The sequence below is a fragment of the Schistocerca serialis genome, chromosome 1 (genome assembly GCF_023864345.2).
Source record: "Schistocerca serialis cubense isolate TAMUIC-IGC-003099 chromosome 1, iqSchSeri2.2, whole genome shotgun sequence".
NCBI classification, from domain to species: Eukaryota; Metazoa; Arthropoda; class Insecta; order Orthoptera; family Acrididae; genus Schistocerca; species Schistocerca serialis.
In genome coordinates this window covers 1281232133-1281257364 of record NC_064638.1, presented here as the reverse complement: position 1 = coordinate 1281257364, position 25232 = coordinate 1281232133, and the positions used below count along the sequence as shown (strand labels likewise).

At 44.3% G+C, this 25232-nt stretch overlaps 1 protein-coding gene across 1 annotated transcript in view; it reads left to right on the top strand.

Annotated features, from left to right (window-relative positions):
• Positions 1–1490: 1490 nt before the first annotated feature.
• The window catches only part of LOC126419619 (EF-hand calcium-binding domain-containing protein 4A-like), a 759654-nt gene continuing 735912 nt past the window's right edge, over positions 1491–25232 (top strand). Inside the window, exon 1 of the mRNA XM_050086810.1 lies at positions 1491–1625. The gene's annotated coding sequence lies outside the window, so the exon portion shown is untranslated. The remainder of the gene's footprint in view (positions 1626–25232) is intronic.

Sequence of the window (25232 nt, the reverse complement as noted above, 5' to 3'; positions counted from 1 at the left end):
CCAATGCTGATTATTTATCAAAATACAGGCAGTGGCGGGGATCGAACCCGGGCCCGAAGACGTTTTGATTGTGAACCAAAGACGCTACCCTTTTTTTTCTCTCTCTCATTTTTGTTCACTTTTGTTCGTTGCATCTGCTCGGGGCGGACGTCGAAAGACATCCGTTTAAGTTCGTTGTTGATGGATTAACTCAGTTTTTTTTATTACAGAGGGCAGTTAACCCTCTGACCGAACACGCTGAGCTACCGTGCCGGCTACCCCTAGACCACGGTGACCCGTGCAAAATGCAGTGTTATCACGAACTGTTAGCCACCGATATCGTGACGCGGAGAGCATTTGCGGTGTGGACACTTCGAAAAACGGGGGAAGACGGCGATTGGTTGTCTAACGGGTTGTGAACCTACGAAGCACATTCACGCTCCGATGGTCTGTCAACACCCAGAGCAACAGAATATGGGCAAACACAAAATCTTAGAACTGTTCTAGTAACCCAATGTATGACGAGAAAGTCACGTTGGGGTGTGTATCTACCACGTCAATCGTGATCGGAAACTGTCAGGTTGACGGTTCCGAGGTACATTGATATGTTACAGAATGGCGTCATCCCTAACCTGACTGATTAACACCTGCTGGGAGGTACGACTCTTATAGAGAACGACGCTCCACCCTATATTGCTACACGGTGAAAGGTCTGTTGTGCGCATAGTTTGGTGAGGATCACGTGCTGAACCGCCGTGTCCCTCCCAGATACCCAGAGCTCAATTCGTTTGGTTATTGGTTGTGGGTTACCCGAAGTCGAAACTCTATCGCGATCGTCCGATCTCATTAGGGATGCTAGGAGATATCCGGCGGCAATTTCTCTCCATACCTACTCATATGTCGCACAGTGCTGCTCGCATTGCCCCTCTACTGCACGTGTTGTTGATGAATTACGGCCGACATCATTTCTTTTTATTTTTTCGTTTCAATAAAAACTTATGGTCACTGCATGTGTTACAATTTGTACCTCTCTCCCCACTTCCGCGAAGAATTTAATTTTCAAATGTTAACGGACTTTTGGGGCACCCTGTCTGTCCGTATTGAGTTTGCTGTGGATACCAATGTCTTCCAGTTGAGATGGGCCAACTTATTCGGGTGTTCGTTCCCTTCAGAACGCTCTGTGACCAAGTATTGGCTTTTCTTCTGTTGAAGCCATGATACGGGCGTCTGATGTTATTGTCTCTTCAGGACGTTTTGGGATCCTCGAGCTACGCTGGTGGCTCCGCGAGGTTTGGCCGGCGCTACAGCGAGCCGAGGAGCTGCAGGCAAGGCAGGCGGGCGGGCAGGCATTCGTCCCAAGGCTGGCCGCGTCTGGAAGGGGCAGCGCCCAGCCTGGTAGGGGCGTGACGTCACGCGACAGGTAGAGAGAGCGCCACACGTGGGCCGCAGTCAGTAGGCCGGCCGCCTTCCGCTCGCGACGCGAGGCGAGCTGCACCCCGGGCACAGTGGCCGTGTGACGTCACGCAGATAGTCCGCCGCGCGTTATCTGCGGCCGCGAGAGCCGGCTACCCAACAGGTGTCAGTGGCGAGTGCAGTGTGTGTGAGTGCCGCGTGGAGCGCGCCGGCGCCAGCAGCAGCAGCGTGGGGTGAGTGAACGCGGCGCCCCGTGTCAACACGACACTCCCAGGTGCGACGCCGACCGCGCACTGCCGGCCTGCGTGCAGGTGTTCTCGCAAGGTGACTGCGACGAAGTGAAGAACGACGGTGTTTCCTCTTGGTACAAGGGCGGTAGTTCTCTCTAAAAGTCCGATTTGCACGAGCCTTTTGCTGTCTCAGTCGACTACTCGTGGCAAGTGAGCTGGTAAAACTATGTAGTCCGCGCGCTAACCTCGACTTACGTCAACACCTGTCGCGAGCGGGTCGTGGGAAGTAACGATGGCGAAGCAGCTGTTTTGACTTGGAGGTCCGCGCGGATGAAAAATAATGCTGCACCCATCGCATCCGCAGGACCCTTATCCGCGTCCACAGAAATTAAAAGTTTTGTCAAGCAATTTAAGCCGGCCAGAGTGGCCGAGCAGTTCTAGGCGCTACAGTCCGGAACCGCGCGACTACTACGGTTGCAGGTTCGAATCCTGCCTCGGGCATGGATGCGTGTGATGTTCTTAGGTTAGTTAGGTTTAAGTAGTTCTAAGCTCTAGGGGACTGATGACCTCAGATGTTAAGTCCCATAGTGCTCAGAGCCATTTGAACCAAGCAATTTCACAATAGAACCGTCGACGAGACATGTTTGTCCGACACGTAATCGCTCTCCCTCTTCTAATTGGCTTAGGAGGCGTACTGATGGTTTATGACTTTTAACTCTAGAAGTGTACAGCAATGTCACTCTGACACTGGAGTTGTTTGTTCGTTACTGTGCATGTGCCAGTCCACGTACACATCCCGCTGCCACAAATGTAAATTCAGCCTTGAGTGAGACCTGGCAGTGGACTGGCTTTCGAAATTGTGAGACGATGTTGCTTAATTAATTTGACAGAAATATTTTTTTGAAAGGTCACTGCGATCCTGGATTACACAATGCGTAAATGTTCTGTCGCTGAGTGTTAAGTACATTTATGTGGAAACGGCAGCTAGGAATGACATTTTACTAACGGAAGATGATATGCGGGAAGCATTGTTGGAAGTACTCAGTCGTGAAAGTGACGTAACTGACTTTCGTGAAGAAAGTGTTTCTGAATGTGATGCTCCTGCAGCAGATAGCGAAACTGATCAGTCTGCCGTATCTTCAGACAATGATAAAGAAAATACAGTCGCCCACGGTAAGAATGGTCATTGTTGGAACACAGCTGTCTCTAATAGTACAGGGCTGCCAGCTGCCTATAACATTTTAGTCCATATTCCAAGAATGTGGAAGTAAAGAATGAACGGATTTATGAAGCATTTAGAACACCTCAAAGTATTCGCGTAGTATCTGCACTTTATAGGATGAATAGTACCTTCGCCTGATTAAATTGCAAATAAAGTCTTTTGGTTCTTTCCTTCAGTGAGAAGTTTCCGTGACGGCCTTTACTTCGTCTCGAATTTTGGGTGCATTAATATTAATACTGACTGAAAAAGGACACGAGGAAAGTGAAATAAAGTGAGTTTAGTACATGAGAATACAATTTCATTTGAAAAAATTATATTTTCAGGCAACTTCTCCAGCAAACAATTGAATCACTTTGACCCTGGTGCACACTTTGTGTGAAAGTTTCAGAGGTGTGCGCTACAAGGGTTAACATTTCTTGCTTAGTTCATTTTGAATTGAATGTCAACGCCGTCAGTTGCATAGCTTTCAAGAAAAACACGAAACACGCTGACATTTTCGGCCCGTTCAATAAAGAGCCACACATTGTTGGTAGCCTTTATTCGGTCTGCTGCTGCAAAGCGGATGTGAAACTGTAAGTGCGGCGTCTTTGACGGCATAGAACTTCATATAACACGGGCGCTGTGAAGTAGTGCTGCTTCACTGGTCGCCGCCTCACGTGTGAGCAGATGTTAGGTTTGACAAGTGATACTGAAGAATCTGAATTCGAAGAAGGATATTTAGACGTAATTCAGCTGATTCTGATGTGAAACTAAGTACAGCACGGAGCTCCGATGAATCAGAGGGCAGCGGCGAAGATACTGATGAATGTTCATGTATACTGTACACAGTAGTTGAGAGGATATTGTTGTTTTCCCAGTTTTTTTTTCATAGCAGCTGTTTTCATTCCATGAATAACGCTCATTACACTTACCTGTATGTGCCACCTCATCCAAAGGCCAGTCATGTCGTTTCGGTAATAGAGAAGATAGTTGAGGCTGTTTTGCCACAATAGTTCAAGGTAAGAATTATGGAGTATGGCTACACGTAAATGATGCAAAACTGAGCAACGCATATGCTAAAAGGCGTCGTAATTCACGTACAAAATGTTCAGTGGATCGATTGCCGGTACAAATATTGAAGCTTCTGATGGACCAAAGTGGGAGATATTTCCTGTTAGTACTGGTACTCCTAAAGGAGCGGAAAGCAAGATAATTCTGATCCTTATCCATATGATTAATGGCGAGTCATTAGTGATTTACCGTGTGATGCTTGGCACTTGTTTATTGACAAATCGGTTTTGATATACACCTAAAAAAAAAAAAAGGCACTGTAAGAGAGGCCCGTAGATCGTTAGAAGGTGCAGAATGGTCATTACCATTAGAAGAGTCCGCCCCGATAGCTGAATGGTCAGCGTGACGGACTGCCGTCCTAACGGGCCTTGGTTCGACTCCCGCCTTGGTCGGGGATTTTCTCCTCTCAGGGACTGGATGTTGTCTTCATCATCATTTCATCCCCATCCGGCGCGCAGGTCGCCCAATGTCGAATGTAATAAGACCTACACCAAGGCGGCCGGACCTGCCCCGTTAGGGGCCTCCCGGCCAATGACGCCAAACGCTCATTTCCATTAACCATTAGAAGAGCTGAATGCATTTCCTACTATTCTGCATGTTGGTGGTGCCACTGAATCCAAAGGAGTGGGAGTTCTTTGGTCAGAGAAAATAATCTTTAGGAAAATCATGATATTCCTCACGTCTAATTTAGGATCAATGTGGGCGGGGTGATAAGAAAGTGAAAGTTGCTCTCATGTCTCACATATGCTGGAGAAGAACAACAAACTGTCAAAGTATTCATGGTCGACAAGAAGCAGTTCCAGTGCAAGTTGAGGTGTCGGGGTTCACTCATTTCATTGGTACCTAATATATACGGCTGTCCTTAAACATTGTCAGTATACGTTGAATGCTTTACCATATTTCGATAAAGAAGAAATTAGCCCTGGTGGTGAGCGTAAGTAGCTAGCACGACTGTACCTAATGGTTAGAAGTAAAAGAAAATAACTGACCATTAGAGTGATTATACATTACAAAACTACTCATTCCCTCAAATTAAGAAAAAAGTTGGACGAACTGTAAACGCATGAACTAAAGCTGCGCCATTTTTGTCCATATGGCACTTTTAGAAGGTTCAAAAAATCCGGCGGTTCTAGTGTGGACTGACAAAAGGCTTGTGCCTCACCAGAATTTTTGTCTACGTTCATGTGAATTAGTGCTGGGCATTTTTTAGTGACTGTCATATCAAATATAAACTTAGTTCTTCTGCATATTGGAGTATCACGAAAGCTGCTTGGTCTTTTTTTATGTAGAAAGGCATTTGAAGAGAACAAATTTTTAAAACATTTCATGCTCTAGACTGGTAATGTAAATAATCATTTTTAATACAGCACGGCCTGCCGTATTCTTGATACGGTCGGCAAATAATAACACACAGTCATAATTACTGAAACGTATTTTGCGAATTTCTCTGTGACTCAAGGTCAACGAAATCGTGGTACAAGTTGTCAATTGTATATTGTTAAAGTCACGTAGTTGTGACGCCTTTCCGTAGTATGGACGCCCGAAAAAAATGGCTGAGCACTATGCGACTTAACATCTGAGGTCATCAGTCCCCAAGACTTAGAACTACTTAAGCCTAACTAACCGAAGGACATCACACACATCCACGCCCGAGGCAGGATTCGAACCTGCGACTGTGGCAGCAGCGCGGTTACGGACTGAAGCGCCTAGAACCGCTCTGTCACAACGGCCGGCTGAACGCCGGATCGAACGTTCGTTGGTTCAGTAGCGATTTGTCGTGTATCTTAGAACGGGTGTGTATTTAAGTTTTCGGAATATCCACAAGTGCCGCTTAGAATGTTCTGTTGATCGGTTTCGCTCTTTAATGTATGTAGAGCGTCTTCAGAGACTCTGAAATTTATATTTTAAAGGACAGTAATTGGCTGTTAAGGAGCGAAACCAGTCAGTAAAACATACTGAGTGCGATTTTTGGCTCTCCTGAAAAAATTTCAACAGTCGCTGTTTTCCCTGCAGGCTTAAGGGTTTCTGTTTATTGTGTTTAAAGACACAGGAATAGGGAGAGAGCGTTAAAGTTGATAGTTTTATCGTGAACGGGGCTGTTTATGGGCTCCTACGAACTGCGATTATAAAACCAAACTGAAAAGACCAGACGCTTGGAGGGGAATATCTCAATTATTAGAGGTGAAAAGGAAAACGTTGGCCGGCCGAAGTGGCCGTGCGGTTAAAGGCGCTGCAGTCTGGAACCGCAAGACCGCTACGGTCGCAGGTTCGAATCCTGCCTCGGGCATGGATGTTTGTGATGTCCTTAGGTTAGTTAGGTTTAACTAGTTCTAAGTTCTAGGGGACTAATGACCTCAGCAGTTGAGTCCCATAGTGCTCAGAGCCATTTTTTGAAAACGTTGGCTTTATTGACATCGTCTTGCCGCGAACGATAAAGAGAAACAAACAAAACTGTGAGTGACTGTTGACTTTCTGCTGCAGGTTCCTAAAAAGATGTTGTCTTTCGAAACATTGGGGCCTTCATAATTCAACAACAGATCACCAACGCCAACGCTTTCATGTACCGTCAGCAGACGGAACCGCAACCAGGGTTGGCTGCGAGTTGCCGCCCGTAAACACTAAGCAAATCTCGGGCGACGAAGCGCTTAGCTGTCATTGCTAGTGTGTACGCATACACACGTTGACATGTTCACTGATTTTATAGCGAACGTTATTTATGGCGTATGTGAATAACAAACAGGACTCAGAGTTAAGTGCGTTACGAAACGAAGAATTCCAAATAGCAGCTTGGCCTAGAAGAGCCTATTTATCACGTAAATGCTTAAAAGCTTCGTAATTGAGTTCTGTTGCTGCAAAAGAAATAGGAATTACTTAGATGTAAGGCAGCAAGTCCATAGCCAAAGGGGGGGAGGGGGGTACCAGGGGGTCCTGATCCCCCCCTCCCCAAAAAAATCACCTAAATGAAATTACACACGGCATAAGAGGGAAAAGGGTTACGCACAATCGGCAGTCAGCAACGCCAACGATGTACTTAAACTATCTATACAGCGGTAGGATTATCGGTTATCGCCCATCACTATGTTAGCCAAGACCAGTTACTGGTTTGTTTGAGCTCATTCGTAGTTTTGCTAATCAGCTCAGCTCTTACCTACAGCTGAATTTAATGTAAGTGGTACCGTTTATTGTTTTCGTGCTGCGTGCTGTTGTGGTAGTTTCCAGTTGTAGAAAACTTTGTAACAGGGAAGAAGAGCAAAATTAATTTCAATTCATCTGCTAGTGTTATGCTAAGTTAAAAATTAGTACGCACTACGACAGTAGCCTACGTATCTATAGCAGTTTTCTGGTAGCACTGAATTCGTTATTTAGAGGCTGATAGAACTTTTGTACTTGCAATACTTAAGTATTTCACAAGGCAGCGTAATGGTAAATATAATTACAAACAACACTAAATTGAAGTCAGCGCATAAAAATATACTTGGATTTGTCTGTGTCGCCCAAAAATCACGTTTATCAGCTAAAATACCAACGAAACGGCAATGGTAGAATTCCTTTTTAAAAAATTCTTAGTAGCATAAAATGGCAAAATATCGCCCAATCTGGTCACCTGGACGGTACCCAGTTCCTAGCGGAAGGGGTACGGGATGAAAGCATACTCTGCAGTTCGTTCGTTTCCAAAAGATTGCTTCGACGGACTGCTTGAATCCGTCCGAACCGACCACGATCTGCATCCCTCCCTGTCCCTTTCGTCTAGAATCTATGTGCGCTCTCATAAAACGGTAACAACTGAAGACAGCAATTCCACACACAATTAAATCTTAAAATATGCATTCGTCCTAGGGCTATCAATTGAGTAAACATGCAGAAGTAAAGGAAAAAGATGCAGTGTCAGAATTCAATTTTCCGTTGTAATGCATTTTATTTTATTTTGAAGCAATGTACAACAACCAGTTTCCAAATTCTTCACCGACTTTGGGTAGCTCTGGATATTGGGCCACTGAGATAGCAATTCCTGGATTCGGTAAGCGAGGTGGTTTGAATCCATCCGCCAGCAGCGTTAAAAATTGTTTTGTGTTGTTTCCCATCTTCAGTTTAGACAAATGCCGGGGTTGATTCCTTCCTATAGGCCACAACCAATTCCTTCCAAATACCTTTCTTTCTTGAAAGATTCTAATTGCCACAAAGATGTAGCCCCTCTACTTAGATCAAAAGAGCTGCATCGAAGGCGAATTGAGCACTCCTGTGGAGACACCCAGCACTAAAAGCCATATGATAAATAAATAATAATCCAAATTCTCCTCATTTAGGCTCATACATTTGCCTGCCGGGGATATTCTTTAATACAGAAAATGTTCTTTCTTACACTGCAAGAAGATAGAGATGCATACCTAAAAGAGGAACTTCGGGAAAGTGTAAAGCTGAGCAAGTCCGGATCCTTTGCATTTTCGCCACCAAAAATTGTTCTTTCTCCTCTGTCGAACATTTATCTCTGTAATCCAAAAACCTTGTCGCTAATTATCATAGTGACCAAAAAGATTTGCGCTCGGCCTTGCCTGATCACTTCCTAAGCTCAAATTGAGACTGTAAGAAGAAGAGAAGTGTAAAATTACCACGGAGGGTGAAGAGAGACTGGAGCATTACTGCCTTTTTAGTGATTTACCAAAATACAACACTCATAAGTAAGGCGATCACAACTCCGCTTGGTGAAGACTCCGAGATCATTATCGAATAAAATGGTTTATCGTTACGAAAATTGTAAGAATAAATTAAAAACACCAGTCTTTGTAATGTCTTCCTTAACAAATTGGAGCCCCCCTCCCCCTCTTTTTTTTTTTTTTTTTTTTTTTGCAAAATACTGCCTCGTTCTTGAAGGCAGCTGGAAACAGAATGCACATTTAAGAGTGTGGAAAACCGGGAAGAAGACAACGTTGCCATTTTTAGCTCTAGAGCAGATGTTAACAACGCATGTAATCATCTCTATGTTGGTACTCGTTCTCAGCGGCTTTCAGCCCACGTGGTGCGGGACGCTAAGTCGGCGATCATGAAAGACGCGGCAGGCAGATCACAAGGCTCCGCTATGCTCGCGCATTTGATTGTTTGCAGCAAGCGACAATTCTCGGATGTATTCGTGTCCATTTCATCGTCCACAAAGAGCAACAATGCTCCACGAGCAGGAACAGTCTGGTCTAGAATAGTTTTATTGTCATGCATATTAAGAGTTTAGGTAGGCAAATAACGAAGTTAGTTTTATAATATCGCAAAAGTCTGACTTTGAAGTTAAATGTTCTTCTAGGCAATAGTAAAAAGTTTGACAATATTTTGAGCGAGTTCTTAAATGTAAAAATGCTGTCTCAAACTGTAAAAAGGAGGTAGCAAATAAAGAGCAGCTGTAGAGGTACCTGTTTAGTTTGGAAGATTACTATTCAGGAAGATGAATACCTTCAATTGTCTGTGGCTTCAAATAAATGCGTTGGCCCAGAATTAATCGTCCCGCAGTAGAGAATTTCCTCTCGAATTGCGCGCTGGATGCTGGAATGCAGTGTATAAATTATGCCAGTTCGGAAACGTGAGTACACGCTTTCACGTCCGCGTCACCAAGCTATTTGATCCGCAAATTGGAGTTTGTCGTTGATATATTTGGAATATCCATTTGCTGCAACACCGATGTCACTTGTAGACTCATCCTCCGACGGCTCTACAATTTTTTTAAAGGAACACACGCCATTTGACTGTTTTTTGTTTATTTAAGTAAAGCCCAGATTTCGGCCTTTTATGCCATTTTCAGGTATTTCATTTTATGCCTTTAACATATATTGCACGACACGTAACATGTTGTCAAGCTCGAAAGTTGGCAATAAATTAAGAAAAATATTGGCTCCCATCGAAATGGCGGATGTAAAATCCCAACGTTGTAACAGATCGGTAAATAATCGTGGGTGTACGATGATTCCCTGAGGTTATTACAAGATGGTGATTTCACATCTGGCATTTCGTGGAGAGCCAATATTTCACTTAATTTACGGTCAACATTGAGACTGACAACATGTTAGGTGTCCTGCAGTATATGTAAAACGCATAAAATAAAATACCATAAAATGCATAAGAGGCCGGAACCTGGGTCGTACTTAGATAAACAATAAACCAGTCAAATGGCGGTGTGTTCCTTTAGAAAATATTGAATGATTGTTGCTCAGCAAGTTCAAAATTATTGAAATTTTTTGAAAAATCCATCAGCTTCATGTTTCTTTGCATGACCTTCAGATGTGTTGTTTTTTCATTATTTTTGAGATGTGGACAATTTCTTGCAACTTAATTCCTAACTTCCTCTGCACTGTAATATTAAGCTTTTGTATTTAGGATTTAAAGGCGTTGTAAGTTCGTGCGCAGTTATTTCTCACCTATTGATTAGAAGTGATTTTCCATTAGTCTTTTGATATATTAGAAATTCTCATCATCCTTAGTCTTGTTCCTAGACAGGAGAATAGTTTCAAATTTCTGTAATTCACATGGATACTGCGTTGGTATTTTGGAGGCCTCGAAATCTCTGTTGGGCGTTAATAAATGGTGTCAGGGAGCTTGTTACACCTTCCAACTTTTTTATGCCAGAACAGTCAATGAAATTAGCTCGATTTTTCTCAGATGAAATTGGTAGAACTTTGAACCACTGCGAGTTAACTGACTCAACAAGCGTGTCTAGTTTGCTGTCTCATCGTGTGTGCGCATCTCTTTGCAGCGAGTTCCGCAGTTGCTTCAGTAGGCCAAATCTTTGTAGAAAGTTTTGACGACTCGACAAGACTGATTGGTCGCTGTACATCACTCTTATCGTCATCGATATCTCCTCGAGTCGTGTGCTCCAGCAGAATGTCCGCTGACCACTGTCATATTGCTACAATGTTTGAATAAGTTGGCAACCGTTTAGCATTTTTTTTTTAAATATCTCTCTTTTGAAAACTTTCAATCCTCGGGTTTTCCTTATTAACTTTTAATTTAATGTGCAGCCAATCCCACGTAGTTTATTTTACGATACGAATCACTCCTTAGATCGACTGTTTGTGCCTCTTCTACATCTCTGAAAACATTCCTCACCTCTCGAGAAACAGCTTCATGCAGATAATCGGTCGTTTCCTTTAAATTTCTCGAAATGGTAGTTGGACGATGTAACAGTTGCTTGTTACTCATTGCACGGCCCTAGGCCCCAAATCAGTTAGGAACTGTGCTGTCTCGAGAAATCCATTTCCACAAATAACTTCGAAATGTAAAATGTCCTTGCTGACTAGATCGATGAGTTTTTTTGTGTCGGCGACCTTAAAATTCTGTGGGACTTAAGGAACTTCTGCGTCTCAAAAATACATTACCACATTTCTTCCAAATCGATAGTTTCAGTTTGGATCCTCGCAGTAATTTGAAATCAACTTAGTTCACATTATATGAGATTACGACCGTGGTGTTCATTTTGTTAAAGCAACCTCACTAATGTTTACTCCGAGGCACGTGATCACTTTGTCACTAGAAAGGCTGAAGGCTGCAGAAACTCGGCAACTCTCTCCTCTCAGGTAGTCAGTACCCGGGGCTGTCATCTAGAACATGCTTCACACAAAGAACACGAAAGATAAGGTCAGGGCAACGCAAAGTCACAAGGTGCTGGTTCCCTGGATGCTGATAAAGTGGTCGTAGGCGGAAGGTAATAAAGGAAACCGATTTCCTCTGTACAAGGGTGTCGCAGACAATCCAAGAATGACCACAGACTTGAAGTTTTCAGCTAACGTTACAACGGACTTGTGGTGGAGATTCATGCGATCTAGGCCATTGAACGCAGGTTTAAAGCGTATAATAACACCGATATTGCGGATATCTGCAGGTAACCCTTCGGTATTCGCAGATAACCCTTCGGTATTCGCAACCGCGCTCGCTTATAAAAACACTTAGTTTGCTGAGGCAAATACACGCACGATAAATAATTCAACACTGCGTTTTCATATTCTGCTTTTACCGCATCTTGGTTATTCCGATATTGACATGTGTACTGCAGGCCGTTGACCGCAAGTAAAGAGAAATTAGTGTAATATGAAACTGTCAGACTGCAAAAACGGTAGACCCTCCGGCGATGCTACAGATCACTCTGTCATCACAACTGAGATTTATTTCGTTTCTGCATGTCCATCGTTCTGACTGAATGTTTGAGGGACTTCGGCCGTTCGCTAATGCAACAAAATGGAACACCCAACTTTCGATGTAATGTATTATATGGCTGTCAGTTTCGATGATTCCCCTAAGCCTACGCAATACTTAATCTGACTTAAACTAACTTACGCTATGGACAACACACGCACCCATGGCGGAGGGAGGACTCGAATCTCCGACGGGGGGGGGGGGGGGGGGGGGGAGGGGGGGGGACCGCACGGACCGTGACAAGGCGCCCAAGACGACGCGGGTATACGACTCCGTCAGTGACCAACATACATGAACTGGTTTCCGTAGACTCTAACAACGCTTTTGTGTCTCCAACCATCAACACAACATCGTTGTTACATTTTCAGTGTTACGGGAAAAGGATGAAGACTGGTTTCCGTAGAATGTAACAACGTTGTTGCGTCTCCAATCATTAACACAACATCGTTGTTACCATTTACGGATACCAGTTCTTAGATATTGGCGCATGATGGAATCGCGTATACGATTGGAGTTAACTCCACAGCGTCAATTAAGGCCTGAAGATGGTATATTGAATCACCAAAACTGGTAACCATATGAAACAAAACATCGAAAGGACGGCTATAGGTGCCCTATTTTATTGCATAGATTTATTTATTTTCGTATTTGTTGGATTCACAAACAGCAACCAAATTGCCACCCACCAAAGTAGCTTAGACCCAGGCTGCACTAAAGACAACTAATCATTACATCACAACGTAACAACGACCTTAAAACGAAATAATTTATACAGAGCTGGCCATTAAAATTGCTAGACCAAGAAGAATTGCAGATGATCAACGGGTATTCATTGGACAAATATATTATACTAGAACTGACATGTAATTACATTTTCACGCAATTTAGGTGCATAGATCCTCAGGAATCAGTACCCAGAAAACCACTTCTGGCCGTAATAACGGCTTTCATACGCCTGGGCATTGAGTCAAACACAGCTTGGATGGCGTGTATAGGTACAGCTGCCCATGCAGCTTCAACACGATACCATAGTTCATCAAGAGAAGTGACTGGCGTATTGTGACGAGCCAGTTGCTCGGCCACCATTGACCAGACGTTGAGGTGAGATCTGGAGAATACGCTGGCGAGGGCAGTAGTCGAATATTTTCCGTATCCAGAAAGGCCCGTACAGGACCAGGAACATGCGGTCGTGCATTATCCTGCTGAAATGTAGGGTTTCAAAGGGATCGAATGAAGGGTAGGGTCACGGGTCGTAACACATCTGAAATGTAACGTCCACTGTTCAAAGGGCCGCCAATGCGAACAAGAGGTGACCGACACGTGTAACCAATGGCACCCCATACCATCACGCCGGGTGATACGCCAGTATGGCGATCACGAATACAACCTTCCAATGTGCGTTCACCGCGATGTCGCCAAACACGGATGCGACCCTCGTGATGCTGTAAACATAACCTGACTTCATCCGACAAAATGACGTTTTGCCATTTATCCACCCAGGTTCGTCGTTGAGTAGACCATCACAGGCGCTGCTGTCTGTGATGCAGCGTCAAGGGTAACCGCAGCCATGGTCTCCGAGCTGATAGTCCATGCTGCTGAAAACGTCGTCGAACTGTTCGTGCAGATGGTTGTTGTGTTGCAAACGTCCCCATCTGTTGACTCAGGGATCGAGACGTGGCTGCACGTTCCGTTACAGCCATGCGGATAAGATGCCTGTCATCTCGACTGCTAGTGATACGAGGCCGTTGGGATCCAGCACAGCGTTCCGTATTACCCTCTTGATTCCGTATTCTGCTAAGAGTCATTGGGTCTCGACCAACGCGAGCAGCAACATAGCGATACGATAAACCACAATCGCGACAGGCTACAATCCGACCATTATCAAAGTCGGAAACGTGATGGTACGCATTTCTCCTCCTTAAACGAGGCATCACAACAACGTTTCCCCAGGCAACGCGGGTCAACTGCTGTTTGTGTACGAGAAGGCGGTTGGAAACTTTCCTCATGTCAGCACGTTGTAGGTGTCGCCACCGGCGCCAACCTTGTGTGAATGCTCTGAAAAGCTAATCATTTGCATATCACAGCATCTTCTTCCTGTCGGTTAAATTTCGCGTTTGTAGCACATCATCTTCGTGGTGCAGTAGTGTAGTATTTCTACCAGATAGGGAGAGAGAGAATGTAAAAGAAAGGCGGTACACAAAATGCGATTAATTCATAAATTAATGGCATAAAGATGTATGTAGCTAACACATACGGGGGCGTAGTGAAAGATAATGCCTCCGAATTTTTTTGTGACAACTCTTAAAGCTCCTCAAATAAAACAAACGTTAGTAACGTTCTACACCTTTATTCTTCATGTCTATTTATCAGCGGTCCTCTGCCACTGGAGAGCTTCGAATTGTAGCGTGTAGCATCGGTGACTAATGTCAGTGTGTCAGTACGTGAGAAACGGCGTGCTGGTAGTTGAGTTGCTAATCGCAGACGAGTTCGTCCAGACGTGGAGTAGCCTTTCCTTCAGCAAGGACAATGTCAGAAGACTCACGAGCGCTGCGACATCTGCAACAGTTCGACACACTGTTCACTTTCATCGATCATCCTCCCTACAGCTACGACTTAACTCCATCCGAATTTCATCTGTTTGCATAACTTAAAAAACACCTTCGAGGGCTTCAATTTGACAGTGATCGAGTGGTACAAGCAGAGGTAAGGTTGTGACTCCTTCTTCAAAGGCCAACATTCTACACTGACGGCACTAACAAACTAGGCTCTCGTTGGGAGGAATGTGTTCAGCCACCAAAGTAAAGAAGAAGGCAAAAAGAATGAAGATGCTGAATGTTAGTAACGTTTGTTTTATTTAAAAAGCTTTAAGAGTTTTCACATAAAAGACTCGGAGGTATTACTTTTCAGGTCGCCCTTGTACTATCCGTCTCTTAGCTGCCTCCAACTTGTTATGGAGATGCATTGTCAACATTTACTTTATGTTACAAACTCAGAGCCGACTGCAGCGCCTCTGGCGTGTTATTCCTGTACTGAGACTTGTCTGTGTCGAGTGGTCGCTTTTAATTACGTATCTGCGTCAGAACTGTGTGTGTTAACGAGAGTTGCCGGCTGCGCAGTTTGCCGCCTGAAGTGAGGTACGAGAGACCATCCATCTTACGAAAACTGTGAATATAGTCACATCATTACCAACCTAGCCATGCTACTAGAGTTTGCTAATAAATACAGCAATATTCATGGTGGATATTCTTGACGAAGATGGTTTAGTAAATTCTCCACACTGCCGAGAACTGAAAGAACAGGCAAGGCGTCGTTCGAAATATTTTACAACATCAATATGTATTTGCTCGAGGGAATATATGCACGCAAACACAGCAAACGGTTTGAAAAGCCGGTAAATAGCACATTTTTCACTTCATCCACTACATCTTGTGTCATTTGTAGTCACTTAACAGCGTCGAATATAATTTTTCGTGTTCAGGAGGTGGTCGTTATGTACGGCCATTGTAGACTTTTTCTTTGCTTTCAGTTATTTGCTCTGTCCTGTGGGAAATATATCTAAAGTCTTCATGCAACATTTGCAGTGTAACGGAAGAAAGAGGAAAATAGATGAAGCAGACACGGAAACACACAATTGCTGTTATGAGTGGCAGCTTTGAGATGTTAGCAGACGACGCCCCGTGCGAATGAGCAGTCTGCTTCAAACTAAGGATTTCGGAAGTCTACACTCAATTGACCTGTGACGTCACTGACCTGTCCGCGACGCCGTTAGCTCCTGATTTACATGTTGGGACAACCAACCGTGGGCCTGTACACATGTTGTCAAAGTTGTTTCGAGTATGCTGAAGGAGTTTCGCTGGGAAGCCCTAACACGTCCTCCATTAAGTCCCTACCTCCCCTATGCAATTCCTATGTTTTTGGAGCTCTGAAGAACGGCATTCGTGGCTGTCTTATTTGCTAACGTCGGAGAGGGTACAGGCATGAATCCGCAGGCAATCTCAGTTTTCCGTGAAAGCATCGGTCGCCTTGACTCGCAGTGGGATAAATGTACAGTGGAGCGTCGATTATCCGAACGTCGGTCAACCGAACGACCGCTTAACCGAACTGTGTACCCGCTCGCACCTGTTACACTCCATCATCCCCCTCACTCCCAAACCAGTAGTCGCCGCACTGGGCCACCGCTGGCGGAACATTGCGTCTAATGGGGCCTTCACAAGGCGCTGCTGACCGGCCGAGCCCCCAGTCGCTGTGTTTCAACAATCTGCACACTTCTGTCGGCTCGGCACTGGCAGTAGAAGTAGCGGCAGTATCAAAGCTGTTCACAGCAACAGTTTCGCCAGCTAAGAGTTGAGGCGTGCCGCTCCGCTCAGTTTAAAGGATTGCGCGCCCCCAAGAAGAGCTTCTCACGGTGCAAACAGTCACCTTCTGTTCTCTGTTACGACCACTTGTGTGTTGCTGCGTGAAGAAGTGAACTTGACGATACACGACCACTTGTGTGTTGCTGCGTGAAGAAGTGAACTTGACGATACAAAATGCTTAAACGCAAACGTGTTGTCCTTTCTGTGTATATATTTTTGTTTAATAAACTGTGCCACATACTATATATCCCTACCGAAGTTGCCTTGGTATGTTACTTTGTAATACTAAAAGAGATGCCTGTTTTTATGAATAAATTTACTGTACAGTACTTCTTTTTGGCAAATAAACATGTACAGTTCGATTATCCGAACAAACTAGTTTTGCGAACACCCATGTCCCCCAATTACTTCGGATAATCGACGCTCTACTGTATTAAGAAAATTTTAGAAAACCGTCAGAGTTACACAAACGTTTGTCTTTATTAACTGATGACTGCTTTCAGACCATTTTCAAATCACCATCGTAAGTCATACAACACCCATTGAGTTTGAACGTTGAGCACATGGCGCGTGTGTGTGTATAGCCGAGTGCAACATTTTATTTACAAAAGACAGTATTGTGCTGCATGCAGCAGAGTAATGCTCATTGTTTCACTCCATGTAGCACACTACGGTCGTTTTGTAAATAAAATGTTGCACTCATCAACACATCCTAGACACAGAATGGAATATATACCGCAAGGATAGGATAAACGCCAATGGTGGAGGAGTATTTATAGCAGTAAAGAATTCAATAATATCCAGTGAAGTTATTAGCGAATGCGAATGTGAAATAATCTGGGTTAAGTTAAGTATCAAAGGTGGGTCAGATATGATAGTCGGATGCTTCTATAGACCACCTGCATCAGCAACCGTAGTAGTTGAGCGCCTCAGAGAGAACCTGCAGAACGTCGTGAAGAAGTTTCGTGATCATACTATTGTAATAGGGGGAGACTTCAATCTACCAGGTATAGAATGGGATAGTCACACAATCAGAACTGGAGCCAGGGACAGAGACTCTTGTGACATTATCCTGACTGCCTTGTCCGAGAATTACTTCGAGCAGATAGTTAGAGAACCAACTCGTGAAGCTAACGTTTTAGACCTCATAGCAACAAATAGACCGGAACTTTTCGACTCCGTGAATGTAGAAGAGGGTATCAGTGATCATAAGTCAGTGGTTGCATCAATGACTACAAGTGTAATAAGAAATGCCAAGAAAGGAAGGAAAATATATTTGCTTAACAAGAGTGATAGGGCACAAATCGCAGAATATCTGAGTGACCACCATCAAACGTTCATTTCTGAGGAAGAGGATGTGGAACAAAAATGGAAAAAATTCAGGAACATCGTCCAGTACGCCTTAGATAAGTTCGTACCGACTAAGGTCCAAAGCGAGGGGAAAGATCCACCGTGGTATAACAATCATGTACGAAAGGTACTACGGAAACAAAGAAAGCTTCATCATAGGTTTAAGAGTAGTCGAATCATAGCTGATAAGGAAAAGCTGAACGAAGCGAAAAAGAGCGTAAAGAGAGCAATGAGAGAAGCATTCAACGAATTCGAACATAAAACATTGGCAAACAATCTAAACAAGAACCCTAAAAAGTTTTGGTCATATGTAAAATCGGTAAGCGGATCTAAATCCCCTATTCAGTCACTCGTTGACCACGATGGCACCGAAACAGAGGACGACCGAAGAAAGGCAGAAATACTGAATTCAGTGTTCCGAAACTGTTTCACTGCGGAAAATCGTAACACGGTCCCTGACTTCAGCCGTCGCACGGACGCCAAAATGGAAAATATTGAAATAAACGATATCGGAATTGAAAAACAACTGCTACCACTTAGTAGCGGAAAAGCATCCGGACCAGACGAGATACCCTTAAGATTCTACAGTGATTATGCTAAAGAACTTGCCCCCTTTCTATCAGCAATTTATCGTAGATCGCTGGAAGAACGTAAAGTACCTAGCGACTGGAAGAAAGCGCAGGTCGTTCCCATTTTCAAGAAGGGTCATAAATCAGATGCGAATAATTATAGGCCTATTTCGCTTACGCCAATCTGTTGTAGAATAATGGAACATGTTTTGTGTTCTCGTATTATGACGTTCTTAGATAATACAAATCTCCTTCATCATAACCAACATGGATTCCGCAAACAGAGATCATGTGAAACTCAGCTCGCCCTATTTGCCCAAGAAATTCACAGTGCCGTAGACACTGGCGAGCAGATTGATGCCGTATTCCTGGACTTCAGGAAGGCATTTGATACGGTTCCGCACTTACGTTTAGAGAAAAAAATACGAGCTTACGGAATATCGGACCAGGTTTGTGATTGGATTCAGGATTTCCTAGAAGAAAGAACACAACATGTCATTCTTAACGGTTCAAAATCTTCAGATGTAGAGGTAATTTCGGGAGTACCGCAGGGAAGCGTGATAGGACCTTTATTGTTTACAATATACATAAATGACTTAGTTGACAACATCGGTAGCTCCGTGAGGCTATTTGCAGATGACACGGTTGTCTACAAGAAAGTAGCAACATCAGAAGACTCGTACGTACTCCAGGAGGACCTGCAGAGGATTAATGCATGGTGCGACAGCTGGCAGCTTTCCCTAAACGTAGATAAATGTAATATAATGCGCATACATAGGGGCAGAAATCCATTCCAGTACGATTATGCCATAGGTGGTAAATCATTGGAAGCGGTAACGACCGTAAAATACTTAGGAGTTACTATCCGGAGCGATCTGAAGTGGAATGATCACATAAAACAAATAGTGGGAAAAGCAGGCGCCAGGTTGAGATTCATAGGAAGAATTCTAAGAAAATGTGACTCATCGACGAAAGAAGTAGCTTACAAAACGCTTGTTCGTCCGATTCTTGAGTATTGCTCATCAGTATGGGACCCTTACCAGGTTGGATTAATAGAAGAGATAGACATGATCCAGCGAAAAGCAGCGCGATTCGTCATGGGGACATTTAGTCAGCGCGAGAGCGTTACGGAGATGCTGAACAAGCTCCAGTGGCGGACACTTCAAGAAAGGCGTTACGCAATACGGAGAGGTTTATTATCGAAATTACGAGAGAGCACATTCCGGGAAGAGATGGGCAACATATTACTACCGCCCACATATATCTCGCGTAATGATCACAACGAAAAGATCCGAGAAATTAGAGCAAATACGGAGACTTACAAGCAGTCGTTCTTCCCACGCACAATTCGTGAATGGAACAGGGAAGGGGGGATCAGCTAGTGGTACAATAAGTACCCTCCGCCACACACCGTAAGGTGGCTCGCGAAGTATAGATGTAGATGTAGATACACGCTGCCTAGCGTTCGCACGTAATGGATGTTATTGTATGACTTATGTAGATCATTTGAAAGTAAACTGTAAAGATCCGAAACTAGTCATCAGTTAATAAAGACACTCTTATATGCAACCTTGACGGTGTTTTACAATTTTGTCGAATCATTTCAAGTTGCTGCCTTGTTGCTATCCAGCATGTTGAAAATAAGTAAATGTATTAACAGGTATGGCGATTACTTTCCGTATAATAAACAGTTTACCTGCGTGAATCAGTGAAAACGAAATCCTAGCGCGTCTGTTCGTCTGGCTGTCGGATTGTTCAAACCCTTTTTCTCAAGAATGGATAGACGTTTCAAGTTGAAATTAATGTCACACACTAAGGTGTATTGTTCCTTCGCGGTGTATTAACAGGCAAAAATCTTGAGTCTAGATTCGCGGAATGGACGAACTGTCTACGCGCATAGGCCCTAGTGGAGTACGTACAGAACATACAGTGCGCGAGTGCTACTCTCACCTGACCAATTTTGTATCCATTGGTCTCATTTTCTCTTGACAGCCGCTTATACATTTTTTTTTATCGGATGCCAGTTTCTCCTAGATAACCTCATGATCCTTGTAATCTCTGAGATTTCTGTTGATGTTGATTAATATTGTGAAATAGCAGGAACAGTAATTGTCTTGCCAAATTTCTCCGAGGCATAATAAAGTCAGCTGGAATCAATATTTGCTTGGAAACAGAACTCAAAAGATTACTCTTAACAAGGTGAAATCGAGAGATATAAGAGCAACCTGTGATGCATAACATGGGAATGTGATAAATAGCCCACAGTGCGTGACAAGAACACACTGTTTTTGAAGGGCATGTATCGAAAGATCTAAAAGTAGCTACAAAACACTAGTTGGACCTGTTCTTAGGTGCTGTTCGTCAGTCTGGGACTGCCAGCAAATAGAATTAATAAATGTGATAGAGACGATCTAAAGGAAAGCGCCGTGTTTCGTGACGAATTCGTTTGGTAAGGATGAAAGAATTTCACGGTGATTTCCATCAAACCCCTGAGTTAAACTTATGAATAGAGGCATTGTGCATGACTGAGACGTGTACTGCTATAGAAAGTGAACATCCCAAGAGCAGACAAGCAACATTTTGCCTCGTCCCACTTTCGTCTCGCGAAATAACCACGACGAGGAAAAATCAGGGGAAGTAGAGCCCACACCGAGATAAGAAGGGCAGATAAGTGCGAGAACTATCGCACAATCAGTTTAACGGCTCATGCATCCAAGTCGAATCAGCTTAACGGCTCATACATACAAGTTGCTGATATGGACAGCATGCAGAGGAACGGGAAAGAAAATTCAGGATCTGATAGATGATGATGATTAGTTTTCGGGAAAAGAAGGGCACCAGCATGCAATTCTGATGCTGCGACTGATGAATTAAATGAAGACGTTCATAGCATATGTCGACCTATCAAATGTGCCGACGTCATCTACACAATTCCGAAGACAGGAAGAGCCGACAAATGTGAGAATTATCGCACAGTCTGCTTAACAGCTCATGCATCCAAGTCGCTGACAATAATAATGCACAGAAGAGTGGAAAAGGAAATTGAGGATCTATTAGGTGACGTTCAGTTTGGCTTTAGGGAAGGTAAAGACTCCAGAGATACTGAGGTTTCACATTGGGACTGACAATGGAAGCAAAACTGAAGAAAAATCACGACACGTTCATAGACCCCGAAATGTAAAACGGTGAAAGGTGTTTGAAATTCTGGGAAAAATTAGGAGTAAGCTTTATGGAAAGATAGGTAATATGCAACCAAAAGGGAACAATAAGAATTGAACACCAAGAACGAAGTGCCGAATTGAAAAGGTTGTAAGACAGGAATGTATTCTTTCGCTCCTACTGTTCAGTCTATAAATTGGCTGAAGAAAGGCGAAACTAATTAGGAATACGATACATAAGATTGGAGATAAACATATCGAAAGTGATGACAACAAAGCAGATGAAGTGGAGAATTTCTGCTATCTTTGAACAAAGTGACAAATAACGAACGATGCATTAAGGTAATAGAAACCGGGCTAACACAGGCAAAGAAATCATATTTAGACAAAAAACTGTATTATTATGAAACATCGTCCTTAAATTGAGAAAAAAATTTCTGAGAATGTACGCTTGCATCACAACGTTCTGTGAGAGTAAATCAGGGGGCACTGTAGAGGGTAAAAACTATAGGTGAAGACAGAAATTGGGACACCGAACAAAATAATTGAGTTAAAAAAATGCCTCTGAGCGCTATGCGACTTAACTTCTGAGGTCATCAGTTGCCTAGAACTTAGAACTAATTAAACCTAACTAACCTAAGGACATCACACACATCCATGCCCGAGGCAGGATTCGAACCTGCGACCGTAGCGGTCGCCCGGTTCCAGACAGTAGCGCCCAGAACCGCACCGCCACTCCGGCCGGCAATATTTGAGTACCTATGTTGCAAGTGTCATTGAGATGAAGTGGTTGGCATAGGAGATTAATTCGTGTCGGGCCAAATCAAAGCAGTCAGATGACTGATGGTTCGAAAATAAATAAATAAAAGGAAAAGTAACAGGTCGTCTACCGGTTGTCTTCTTCCGCGCGGTATTGGCGAACGGAAAATGTAAAAGGCGGGAAACCAGAGTGGTGCCGTAGTATCCACTAGATGCCGTAAGCTGTAGACGCAACGCAGATTGAATGATCCTCAAAGAAACTCTTTTTCGAAATCTGCTGGACCGGAACCGCTGGGAGTCGCGGGATGTGGCGATAAGCGTATGTCTGCCCGTCGCGGAATGAAAGCCTCATGCGGCGCTACATGAGGTCCCGGCGTACCTTGGTGTAGCCTGGGGGCCAGGAATAGCACGGCTTCAGCACGAGGCACGCTCCGTCCGCTGTTTGCGTATTCAGCTTGCGGAAGAGCTGCGGCCAAGTACAACTTGTAAACTGCGACGTCCGCCTCTGTCGCAGGCCTGGTGGCCTCTGCCACATACGCGGCAGGCTGCAGGACTGAAGAGGACGCAGGAACAGCTGGAGGCCGCCAGGAAGGAAGCCGTGCCGTGTCACCGCAGCCCCTGGAGAACACTGTGCACTTGCGCATTACTGCCACGTCAGTCCTACAGCTGGCGAAGCTCGCTCAGCTAGGGTGTTGGGCGGTCTGAATTTTCATGTGTGGCAAACGCTTTTCACAAGTCTCCCAGTAGTAGCCCAGATCACGTTCACTACTGGCCATTAATATTGCTACACCAAGAAGAAATGCAGATGACAAACGGGTATTCATTGGACAGATATATTATACTAGAACTGACATGTGATTACTTTTTCACGCAATTTGGGTGCATAGATACTGACAACTCAGTACCCAGAAAAACCACCTCTGGCCGTATTAACGGCCGTGATACGCCTGGGCTCTTAGTCAAACAGAGCTTAGAAGGCGCGTACAAGTACAGCTGCCCATGCGGCTTAGACACGATACCACAGTTCATCAAGAGTAGTGACTGGCGTTCTGTGACGAGCCAGTTGCCCGGCCACCATTGACCAGACGTTTTCAATTGGTGAGAGATCTGAAGATTGTGCTGGCCAGGGCAGCAGTCCAACATTTTCTGTATCCAGAAAGGCCCGTACAGGACCTGCAACATGCGGTCGTGCATTATCCTGCTGAAATGTAGGGTTTTGCAGGTATCAAATGAAAGGTAGAGCCACGGGTCGTAAATCATCTGAAATGTAACGTCCACTGTTCAAAGCGCCGTCACTGCGAACAAGAGGTGACCGAGACGTGTAACCAATGGCACCCCATACCATGTGATACGCCAGTATGGCGATGACTAATACACACTTCCAATGTGCGTTCACCGCGATGTCGCCAAACACGGATGCGACCATCATGATGCTGTAAACAGAACCTGGATTCATCCGAAACAATGACGTTTTGCCATTTGTGCACCCAGGTTCGTCGTTGAGTACACCATCCCAGGCGCTTCTGTCTGTGATGCAGCGTAAAGGGTAACCGCAGCCTTGGTCTCCCAGCTGATAGTCCATGCTGCTGCAAACGTCGTCGAACTGTTCGTGCAGATGGCTGTTGTCTTGCAAACGTCCCCATCTGTTGACTCAGGGATAGACGTGGCTGCACGATCCGTTACAGCCATGCGGATAAGATGCCTGTCATCTCGACTGCTAGTGATACGAGGCCGTTGGGATCCAGCACGGCGTTCCGTATTACCCTCCTGAACCCACCGATACCGTATTTTTTTAACAGTCATTGGATCTCGACCGACGCTAGCAGCAGTGTCGCGATACGATAAACCGCAATCGCGACAGGCCACAATCCGACCTTTATCAAAGTCGGAAACGTGATTGGTCATGTGTGTGTGTGTGTGTGTGTGTGTGTGTGTGTGTGTGTGTGTGTGTGTGTGTGCTGCGTTTGCGCGACTGCGTGTGTGTGTGTGTGTGTGTGTGTGTGTGTGTGTGTGTGTGTGTGTGTGTGTGTGTGTGTTGCCCATTTCAGAAGAAGGCCTCCAGGCCTAAAGTTTATATGTTTAGTAGTGTTTTTGTTGTGCCTTGTCTGCAAGACTGTATCTCGGCGGTACGATAATAACAATATTCGTGTATACAGTCATTTACATACCAGCCGGTCTAGTTTAACAAGAATGCGACAGGAAGTCGGCCGCGGTGTAGAACGAGTTGTTTAACAGGTACTTATTGAATGCTTTTTAAAATAAGCTCGTTTTACACTTTGTCTTATGTTTTATTTCTTGGCAGAAAATGCTGTTTAGAGTTTTACCTTTAATTTTTCTTGTTAAATGTAAGTTCAATTTAGATCTTGTTCCATGCTCATGGACAGAGCTGTTTATGCAAGAATTATCAGTGCTTTTTTATGTCCACAAGTAATTGGTAAATATACTCACACGGTGCAATGAAGTTCCCAGTCTTCTAAGCATTTCTTTACAATGAGCTCGATGCTATTTTTTGATTGTTATTCTTATGGCCCTTTTCAGTAGTTGAAAAACAGTGTACATGTCTCACAGACAACAGTCCCGTAGCTAAGAATCGAGTGGACCTACGCTTGACATATTTTTTAAATGTGTTAAGTCTTATGACTGATTTGATGCGTTCCTTAGTTTTTTTTTCTTTCATCTTGACGTAATTACTACACCGAACATCCTCTATAACCTGAATCTTCCTGGCAGATTAAAACTGTGTCCCGGACCGAGACTCGAACTCGGGACCTTTGTCTTTCGCGGGCAAGTGATCTACCAACTGAGCTATCCAAGCACGACTCACGCCCCGTCCTCACAGCTTTAGTTCCGCCAGTAACTCGTCTCATACCTTCCAAATTTCACAGAAGCTCTCCTGCAAACCTTGCAGAACTAGCACTCCTGGAAGTTTGGAAGGTAGGAGACGAGGTACTGGCGTAATTAAAGCTGTGAGGACGGGGCGT